Consider the following 7,625-nt stretch of genomic DNA (forward strand, 5'->3'; position numbering starts at 1 on the left):
CAACTTCAGCTGGAAAGAGTGGTGGCTGTGGCTGGGGGCTGCTTTGTAGTTCAGTGCAGATCACAAGGTTCTCACACATTTGCAAGGCACTGTGAGGGCTTCCCCAACCACAGCATTTTCTTATCAGAACTCAGGATGTGATCACACCTCCTCCAACCATCAGTCAGAAGGGAGGGTGAGGTTGATTCCATCCTACCAAGGGATACATCTGGCCAGAGAGAGGGTCAGAAGTTAGGGGAGGTCACCCGTGACTCTGACAGGAGCAGTTTTGGGGAAGTGGTAGAGAAAAAGAAGAACACTATACACAAACAAACAAAACCAGTCATTCATGTGGGTTCAAGGAAGAGACTAAGAGGAGTAAGTCGAGAGGGGATTATAGACAACTCTTTAGAAGACATATTTTGTAAAAAAGAGTACCAAGATAGCTGAAAATTGTAATTATTACAGTGAAATTGTGGTTAAAGGTGTTTAACACAAAGGGATCCTTAATTTTAGTTCCAGACGCTATTTTTTGTTAACTTATTTAGGAGTTAAATCAGATAGTTTGAAACCATTGGCTGTTTTATTCTCACTAGAGAGCCAAGGTCCTAGGTAATGAGACAGGTGAGTTTGGATGGCATGGTCAATGACGGACCAGGAGCTGATGCAGGCACACAGGATCACTGAAAAGAGTGGGCCTGGGATTCAACCTTCGGCTCTGAGTGGCACCTGCCCATTGCCAGCAGCAGTTCTAGTTCTAGGGGGAGATACCATGTGTCCTGAAATCAGACGGAGGAACTCAGACTACACCGAGGCCCTACAGAAGGCACTGGGGATTGGAGCAGCGAGGAACCAGAGGAAATGAGAGCGAGACCAGCTGGCTACTCCTGAACCAAGATCCTGAACAGAAAGAGGTAGAGCCAGCACCAGTGGGTGACGGAGAAGATGCAGTTGCTGATATCCAGGATCAGATCCATGTGTGATGGAGGAAGCATTGTTCCTGAGCAGATGGAACTGGAGTCCCTGATGGCCCTTAACTGTCTTCTCTGGCTCTGCGAGCTCTGGGGCTTCATTTGTCAGACCCACCATTAGAAAACAAAGATGAAGATGAGCAGTGAGCCACAGCATGGAGCAACCACAGTTCTGTTCCCATGGACCCAGGGCCCAGAACACACAGAACTGATGAAGAGGAGAATGGCTGGAGTACATCTGTCTGCACCAGGGGTTCCTGCCTGGACTCAGAAGGTTATCAATTGTGCAGTGGGAAGATGTGGTACAGTAGGTCCTCCAAGCTAGGCAGAATGGCCTGCCTGGAAGTGACCACCCTTAGAGTGGCCGTATCTACCTGCAAACTAGAACCAGCACCGTACTGAATACGTCTTGGTTGAAATGTCTATCTCCATCCTCCCTATATATACAGCCTATGGACCATAGCCTGCCAGGCTCCTCTGTCCAAGGGATTCTCCATGCAAGAATACTGGAGTGGGTTGCTGTACCCTCCTCCAGGGAATCTTCCTGACCCAGGGATCAAACCAGAGTCTTTTTAAGTCTCTCATATGGCAGACAGGTTCTTTATCACTTGCACCACCAAGGAAGCCCAGATATAGATATAGATATAGATATAGATATAGATATAGATATAGATATAGATATAGATATAGATATAGATATATATGTACATCAATCCTAAACTCCCAATCTATCTTCCTCCTCTCCCTCCACTCTTCCCCCTGGTAATCATAAGTTTGTTCTTTAAGTTTTTATGTTTCTGTTTTGTAAATAAATTGATTTGTATCATTTTTTAGATTCCACATACAAGAAATATCATATGATATTTGTCTTTCTTTGCCTGATTTACTTTACTTAATATGATAATCTCTAGTTCCATCCATGTCGCTGCAAATGGCATTATTCATTCTTTTTTAATGGCTGAGTAATATTCCATTGTATATATGTGCCATATCTTCCTAATGCACTCATCTGTTGATGGACATTTGGGTTGCTTCTACAAACATGGACTTAAGACAAATAGAAATACCTACTACTATACACCTCCAAAGGAAGGGATTCAAAATGACAAGATCTTTTGTTAAATACCTCTTCTTTACATTGTTTTTTCTCTTTTTTCCCAACCGTCATTTCCTGCTGTGTAGTCTTATGTTTCACCCTAGGCATATTTTCATCCCTTATTCTAATCTACCATTTATAGTTTGTGAACTACTCAAATAATCAAACCCATCAGAATTGTGCATAATGTAACTGCATAACTGATTTTGAACCAGGATCAGAATGGTACACACTTCTGAATAGTACTTATTTTAAGAGCTTTATTCTGAGCACAATGTTTCAGCAGGTCTCTATAAAATTAATAAATTCTTTGATGGACTTGAGTATTATTCATATACTTGATTCTTAACTCTATTAATGAGGTTGTCCTCTCAGTTAAATTAATTAGCATAGTGATTAACTTTTGAGTTGTACTCTGCCCCCCATGATGAAATGCAGATCTCCTAATGTGTGAAAGCAGAGTATGTCAGGAGATTTCCCCTGTGGAAGACTCAGCCAATGCAGTTCTATAATTTCTCTGCCACAAACAAAGCTGCAAAGTACATTACTGCACAGGTGCTTATCCTGAGAATTTCTTTCCAGTAGAAAACTACAAGTTTATAGAATATGCACATTCTTCAACTTCATTAGATATTAACAAATTTTTCTTAGAAGAAATTGCAGCAGCTTATATTTTCATTAGCCAATAATGAGAATTCTAGAAAATTATTTGTCATTGACACCTCAAAAACTGGGCTTCTCTGGTAACTCAACAGTAAAGAATCTGCCTGCCAGCCCAGGAGAGGCAGAGTGGATCCCTGGGTTGGGAAGATCTCCTGGAGAAGGAAATAACAACCCACTCCAGCATTCTTACCTGGGAAATCCCATGGACAGAGGATCCTGGTGGGCTACAAGTCCATGAGGTCTCAAAAGTGTTGGACATGACCTAACAACTAAACAGCAACAACCTCAAAGATTGCCTCTCTATCTTTTTATTTCACTTATTTCTTGTGGGATGCTTATTAAATGTTTTCTGGCATCTTCTCATTCTATCTTCCAAGTTTTTTAAATGTCTCACATTTTTAAAATCTCTTTATTATCCTCAGCTTTAAGTTACAGTACTTTAATTACCCCTTCAGTTCAATTAGCTATTTATTTGATTTATTAAAGAGTTAACAGATTGTTCATTTCTAAAAGTTCCATTTAGTTATTTTAAAAATATGAAGTCAAGGTGTCACAGCTCGAGTCTGGTCCAGGAATTAAGCCCTTGAATTCTCCTTGCAAAAAAAAAAAAAAAAAAAGTTCTGCTTTTGTTTCCTTTATTTGTTAATATATTCTTTCAGGTCATTCCTTACATAATATTGGGTCCTTCTGATTTGAATCTTCCTGTTTGTTGCTTCCTTTGACTCTCTTAAACAATATATATTTTTAAATTTTCTATTGTGAAATCACCCCAAATGTGGATTTTCCCACATTGCAGAAGGGCCACTCTGGAGGAGTTTTTAAAAATTTTTTTAAATAAAATTGGAATGCAGTAATACCTCTACATACAGACAAGCTCTGTTCTGAGAGCATATTCATAAGAATAATTTGTTCAGAAGTCAAAAAAAGTTAGCATAGGCACCCAACAAACATAAGTGGCTATATGATGCTGAACTATGATGGGTGTATAATTTTTTCAGACAAGTAATACATAAAAAACCAGGCTGGTACACTGAGACGACCCAGAGGGATGGTATGGGAAGGGAGGAAGGAGGGGGGTTCAGGATGGAGAACACGTGTATACCTGTGCCAGATTCATGTTGATGTATGGCAAAAACAAACCTAAGTGACATTAAAATTTGTTTAATGAATTTACTTTTATCAGTAACCACATATTTTCTGTGAAAAATTCTACAGATGCAAAAACAGATACTTTAATTAAAACATGAGCAGAGGAGCTGAATAGACATTTTTCTAAAGAAGATATACAGATGGCCAACAGACACATGAAAAGACATTCTACATCACTAATCATCAGAGGAAAATTTCAAAAGTACCATGAAATACTGCTCATAGTTGTTAGAATGGCCATTATCAAAAAGGCAAGAGACAAGTGTTGGCAAGAAGGTGTAGAAAAGGGAACCCTTGTGCACTGTTCGTAAAAGTGTAAATTGGTACAATCACTGTGGAAAACAGTATGGAGTTTCCACAAAAAGATATAAAATAGAACAATCATATGACCAAGTAAGTTCCTCGATGTCTTGTAGCTCTTTCCATGACAGCATTACAGTTTAACTTTAATGCTGCATATTTTTTTCACTTTATGGAAATATCACTTTTTATTTAGCAGCACTTCTATTGATGTAGATGATGTTTTTTTAGTTTGAAATTTTATACAGTTAAGTGCATAATGAATATGAATAAATCTAACACATAAGCATATAAATAGATAAATTTTAAAAAGATAAGTTGTTTAGTGTTATGACTTTAGAAAGAGCTAAGCATTCTTTCCAATGTTTCCAGCGAGCCTCTATCAAACACCTATGCTTTCAAATCATCCAGCCAAAGAAGCAAAGGAAATAGAGAATACATGTTGCATTCTTGCTGTCTCCTATCCCCTTTAGTAAGTTTCCTTGGTAGGGGAATAATTCCCCATAACAGTTAGGATTCTCCAAAAAAAAGTGACAGAATGTGTATGAGATTTACTTTGAAGAATGGTTCATGTGATTACAAAGGCTGGTAAATTTAAAATCAGCAGGGAAGGTCAACGGACTGGAGACTCAGGGAAGGGTCAGAGTTGCAGTTCAAGTCCAAAGACTGTCAAAATGAAGTAAGAGTTGATATTTCAGTTCAAGTTCAAAGACCATCTGCTGCCAGAATTTCCTCTTGCTTGGAAGTAGTCAGTCTTTGTTTTATTAAGGCCTTCAACTGATTGGATGAGACCCATCCACATTACCGAGGGCAATCTTCTACTCAATCTCCACTGATTTAAATCTCATCTTAAAAAGTCCTTACAAAACTATCCGAAACAATGCTTGACCAAATACATTTGATTTAAATATATTTGGCTGAGCCAAGTTGACACTAGTTTAAGCATCACACTCTGCAATAGTGATGGGTCTTCTCACTTCAACAGAGTAGAAAACATAAGTCAAATTCCCTGCCATGAATCATAGCACTTTCTCCAGATTGAAAAGCAATGGAAGAAGAAAGAAGCCCCAGGTTGAGGCCTCAACTGACAGACATGTGCAAGTACACACAGAATGGCTCAAGAAGACAGCTGGGTAAAGCCCAATACACATTGTCTCTTTTGCTTTGTGTGACAAAAGGGGTTCACTAAAAAAACAATAATTACAACAGACTTTCAGCTGACAATCAGGATTATAAACCTAGAAATCTGAAAAAACTGAAAACACTGAATTTCAAGCAAAGTAGCACTGAATTTCAAGAACAGAAGGATTGGTGCTTTTGAACTGTGTTGTTGGAGAAGATTCTTGAGAATCTCTTGGACTGTAAGGAGATCAAACCAGTCAATTCTAAAGGAAAACAATCCTGAATATTCATTGGAAGGACTGATGCTGAAGCTGAAGCTCCAATACTTTAGCCACCTGATGTGAAGAGCCAACTCATTAGAAAAGACCTGTTGCTGTGAAAGATTGAAAGCAGGAGGAGAAGGAGGTGCCAGAGGAAGAGGTGGTTGTTGCCATCACCAACTCAATGGGCATGATTTTGAGCAAGCTCTGAGACAAGTGAAATACAGGAAAGCCTGGCATGCTGCAGTCCATGGGATCGCAAATAGTCAGACACAACTGAGGGACTGAACAATAAAAACAAATGAAAGAAAGTTTGAAAACAGGAGCTAAACAGTGTCTTTACTTAGAAACATTATCAGAAACATCTTTATTTATTTATCAGTGTATAAGAATGGAAGTAGAAATTAGCAAGAGGTACCCTTTTCTCCACACCCTCTCCAGAATTTATTGTTTGTAGACTTTTTGATGGCAACCATTCTGACCGGTGTGAGGCGATATCTCATTGTAGTTTTGATTTGCATTTCTCTAATAATGAGTGATGTTGAGCAGCTTTTCATGTGTTTGTTAGCCATCCGTATGTCTTCTTCAGAGAAATGTCTGTTTAGGTTTTTTTCCCACTTTTTAATTGGGTTGTTTGTTTTTCTGGTATTGACCTGTATGAGCTGCTTGTATACTTTGGAAAAAGAAGTTGATCCTTTGTCAGTTCTTTCATTTGCTATTATTTTCTCCTCTTCTGAGGCTTGTCTTTTCACTTTGTTTATAGTTTCCTGACAGACGAATGGATAAAGAAGCATATATATATAATGGAATATTACTCAGCCATAAAAAGGAATGCATTTGAGTCAGTTCTAATGAGGTGGATGAACCTAGAGCCTATTATACAGAGTGAAGTAAATCAGAAAGAGAAAAACAACTACCATATACTAATACATATATATAGAATCTAGAAAGATGGTATTGATGAAATTGTTTGAAGGGCAGCAATGGAGACACAGACATAGAGAACAGACTATGGACATGGTGGTTGGGAGAGGAAAGAGAGGGTAGGATGTATTGAGAGAGTAACATGGAAGTGTACATTACCCTATGTAAAATAGATAGGCAATGGGAATTTTCTGTATGACTCAGGGAATTCAAACCAAAGCTCTGTAACAACCTAGAGGGGTGGGACAGGGAGGGAGGTGAGAGGGAGGTTCAAGAGGGAAGGGACATATGTATACCTATGGTTGATTCATGTTGATATTTGGCAGAAACCAACACAACTCTGTAAAGCAATTATCCTTCAATTTAAAAATAAGTAAATGTTTTAAAAAAGAAATTAGCAATTTACTCTGTATCTTATTTGTGTGTGTGAAAATCAGTTAGAGAGCTTTACTTCCTCATCTGGGCATATGCATTTTGTTTTTGAACAAACCTACTTCCTCCCAGTAGCGCCTGGCACTACTGGCCCCCTTGTCGTTCAAATAGGCACATTTGCCCCTCCTTATATTGGAAAACTGCAATGAAAGAAGCAGAATCAATTGGCTGGCCACTGGATACTTTCTCGAGAGTGGAGAGAATAGAGATGGGAAAATAAGCAAACATTAATTCAGCCTTTAAATATAAGATGCATTACACATGGGGCTTCACTGGTGGCCCAACGGTTAAGAGTTCACCTGGCAATGCAGGAGATGCAGGTTCAATCCCTGGGTAGGGAATGAAGATCCCACATGCCTCAGGCCAACTATGCTCACACTCTGCATCTACTGAATCTGCGCACTTCAACTAGAGAGCCTGTGTGCTGCAAACCACAGAGCCCATGTGCTCTGGAGCCCACACAAGCAGGAAGAAGTCTGTGTCCACAGCGAAAACCCCACATGCTGCAATTAAGATCCAATGCAGCCAAAAATAAATAAAAATTTTAAAAATTTAAGTTTATTAAACAAGACACACAAATCATCTCTTTAATATTAGTGACTATCCTGTAAGATATGTATTATTATCTTTTTTATAACCAAAAAGAAACTGAATTCCCCAAAGTGTCATTAAAAACTAAAACTAAGATTCATACCTAACTTGATGAAACTATAGAGACAGGGCTATATC

At 38.7% G+C, this 7,625-nt stretch overlaps 1 pseudogene; it reads left to right on the top strand.

Moving 5' to 3' along the window:
• Positions 626-1,309, top strand: LOC102173462 (annotated as a pseudogene).

This window comes from Capra hircus, chromosome 5 (assembly GCF_001704415.2).
Source record: "Capra hircus breed San Clemente chromosome 5, ASM170441v1, whole genome shotgun sequence".
NCBI classification, from domain to species: Eukaryota; Metazoa; Chordata; class Mammalia; order Artiodactyla; family Bovidae; genus Capra; species Capra hircus.